Below are 4,004 nucleotides of genomic sequence, written 5' to 3'. Positions count from 1 at the left end.
AAGAGTAGAAAACCCCTCCGCAAATTTTCTGCAATATCCAGCTAAGCCTAAGAAACTACGAATCTCTGTTGGAGTTGTAGGCCTCGGCCAATTCTTCACAACTGAAATTTTATGAGGATCAACCTTAATTCCCTCACTAGAAACTACATGACCCAAGAATATGACTGATTCAAGTCAAAATTCACATTTTGAAAACTTTGCATATAACTGGTGCTGATGTAGGGTTTGCAGAACTACCCTGAGATGATCGGCATGGTCTTCTCGACTTCGTGAATATACAAGAATATCGTCAATAAACACTATCACAAAAGAGTCAAGGAATGGCTTAAAAACTCGATTCATAAGATCCACGAAGGCTGATGGGGCATTTGTTAACCCAAAAGACATCACCAAAAATTCAAAGTGCCCATATCGGGTCCTAAAAGCTGTTTTCGGAATATCCCGCTCCCTGATCTTTAATTAGTGATACCCGGATCTTAAATCAATCTTGGAGAAGTACCTGGCACCTTACAATTGGTCAAACAAGTCATCTATCCTTGGCAGTGGGTACTTATTCTTTATTGTTACCTTATTAAGCTGCCGATAGTTAATACACATTCTCAGTGACCCATCTTTCTTTCTTACAAAAAGGACCGGTGCGCCCCAAGGCAACACACTTGGCCGGATAAAACCTTTTTCTAACAAATCTCTCAATTGTTCCTTTAGCTCTTTCAATTCTGCCGGTGCCATTATGTAGGGTGGAATAGATATAGAATGTGTGTCTGGCATCACATCAATCCCAAAATCAATCTCCCTATCTGGTGGGATCCCAGGGAGTTCATCCGGAAAGACTCCCGGAAATTCATTCACAACAGGCACAGACTCAAGTGTAGGTGCCTCAGCATCGGTGTCCATAACTCGGACTAAATGATAAATACATTACTTGTTGATCATTTTCGTGGCCTTAAGGTAAGAAATAAACCTACCCTTCGGCACTACATCATCACCCTTTCACTCAATAACTGGCTCATTTGGAAATTCGAACCTAACAGTTCTGTTTCGGCAATCAAGCTTGGCAAAACATGAATAAAGCCAATCCATCCCCATTATCACATCAAAATCAACCATTCTCAATTCAATAAGATCGTCCACGGTATCCCGACCATGCAACGTGACAACACAACCCCTATAAACTCCCACAGCCAAAATAGACTCATCAACCAGAGTAGATACAGAGAACGGCTCATGAAGCTATTCTGGATCTATCCCAAATTCCATAGCAACATAAAGAGTGACATATGACAAAGTGGAACCTGGATCAATAAGAGCATATACATCATGGGATTGAACAGACAATATACCTGTGACAACATCTGGAGAAGCCTCTGACTTCCGACGCCTCCGCATAGAATAAAATCTGCTGGGTCCTCCCGAATTCTGTGCACCACCCCTAGCTGCACCATGCCCTGCGGGTGCTGGGGTGCCTCACGCTGGAGGTGCTGTGGATGTAGTAGCTGCAGAATTAGCTGGCTGTGCCGCACCTCTGCCCATATTTTAGCGGGACGAGCGGCAATCTCTCTGAATGTGACCCCTCACACCACACCCATAGCATACTGGTAGGTCCATGAAGCAGGACCCAAAGTGCATTCTCCCACACTTAGAGCATGGAAGCCTCCGTTGCTGAAACCTTCTATCGGGTCGACCCTGCTGGTGGGGTCACCTGTTGCCCTGAATGGGTCCAGATGACTATGCACCCATCGAAGACTGAGCAAATGATTAGGATGGCCCTGATGACCCTCCCCTGAATGCCGACCTACCACCACCACCACTGGAAGAACCACCAAAGTTGCCCACAGACCGAGCCTTGCTACTGCTTTGATACTCCATTCTATTCTTCAATTTGCGGGTCTCTGTGGCTTGAGAAAATGCCACCATCTTACCATAGTTCATATCAGAATTCAAGGCAGCTGTAGAGGCCTCATTGATAACCAAAGGGCTAAGGCCCTGTTCAAACCGGCGCACTCTAGCCTCCATAGTGGGGCAACATGTGAATAACATACTTGGACATGCGCGCAAACTCAGTATGGTACTCCCACACATTCATACTACCCTGCTTCAGGCTTTCAAATTCAGTGGCACGAGCTGCCTTAGTTTCGGCAAGCAAGAAATGATCCATAAAGGCATATGTGAATTCACCCCATCTTGCCGGAGGGCTTCCCTCCTCACGGGATTCCACCTACAACTCAAACCAAGAATAGGTCACCCCTTTCAGGCGGTAGGAGGCCGACTCTACTCCCTCCGTCTCTGTAGCATGCATAACCCGGAGAGTTTTGTGCATCTTATCAATGAAGTCCTGGGGGTCCTCCTCGGGATCAGTACCCGTAAACACTAGAGGATCTAACTAAAGGAACTTGTTCACCCTGGAACTAGCAGATTCCCCTGGATGACTGGAAGAAGTAGGCCCAACACTCGATCTCTGGGCATGAGAAGCCACTATCTGTATCAAAATTTGTATGGCTCCCCTAAGATCAACATCAGACACACCAGAATCAGAAGCTGGAGCTGGAATATCAGTCGGAGGAACTGTTACACCTTCAGTAGGTGTAGGGACAGGTGCAGTCTGATCGGCTGTGGTAGAATCAGGTAGTGTAGTAACTGGGGGAATATCCTCACCCCTCGGGTGCTCGCCCGCATCATCAAATATAGGATCAACTGCCACTCCTGGGGTGACATTGGCTCTTTGGCCAGTTCTTGCCTTCTTCTTAGGTGCTATGTGCTGAAAATTAGAGCAACTCAGGAGTTAAAGGAGGAACAATATTACAACTAGCTTTATCGCACGATCAACAACATGAAAGAAGGGTATTATTCCTAAATGCCCATGTAATATCCTAATTATAGATATGGTCGAAAACATAACGATAATAAGGACTCTACTAGACACGGCTCCGAGACATCCTAGGACACTTTAAAACCTTAGGCTTTGATACCAAGTTTGTCACGCCCAAAAATCCGAGGAGCGCGGTCGGCGCTCAACTGACTGAACTCGACCGAGCAAGCCTGTTAGATTTCATTCTACCCAAACTCATTCACGAATGGAGATAATACATATTTTTATTAATTAGACAAAAAAGTGTTCATGTCTACAATACCAATTCATTTTTAATAGTCTCATCATTTTTAAAGTCTCAAATGGACAAATAATACAACCACAACATAACATATTCTATCTTTCCCAGTACTAATACACAACCCACACTATGTCTACAGAGCCTCTATAGATAAGGAAGAGTATAATGATAATGCCGGCAACAAGGCCCCGGCTATACCTCAAACATAATACACAAAAGACAAAAGATACATGACCCCGGAATGAAGTGGGGCTCACCAAGTCAGCTGGGAAGAAGGTGTGCTGCTATCACTGATCAATACCTCCTGCTGTAGAACCACCTGCATCCATTTAAAGATGCAGCGCCCCCGGCAAAAAGGACGTTAGTACTGTCGAATAGTAGTAGTATGAAAACCAAACACCAATTTAAGAATTTAGAAATACAATATGAATATGATGAATCAGGGCGACAATAGCATGATATAGCTAACCGTTTAAACCAGAGCAAGCTTATTAAGAGCTATCAATATCATTTATAGAATTTAAGATGAGATCCTCTGTAACCATCTTCACACAAATCGGCCCCGCTGCCTCACCCGATGTATGCAGGTGGAGGTGTAAGTACAATACCACAACTCTACTCAAGCGGCCCCATCGCCTCACTCCAATGTATGCGGGTGGATGTATAACCACAGTACCAAGAACCTACACAATGCGGCTATACTGCCTCACCCCAATGTATGCGGGTGGAAATACATCAACGATACCAATACCAACACAAAGCGGCTATGTCGCCTCACCCCAATATATATGTGTGGGTGGTGGTGCCATAACAATACCAACACTATTCACAAAGCGATCGTACCGCCTCACCCCAATGTATGCGGGAGGAGGTGAAGTCCCACAATACCATAATCTC

Source organism: Nicotiana tomentosiformis, chromosome 8 (genome assembly GCF_000390325.3).
Source record: "Nicotiana tomentosiformis chromosome 8, ASM39032v3, whole genome shotgun sequence".
Lineage (NCBI taxonomy): Eukaryota > Viridiplantae > Streptophyta > Magnoliopsida > Solanales > Solanaceae > Nicotiana > Nicotiana tomentosiformis.
Note: the sequence above shows the minus strand (reverse complement) of the source record.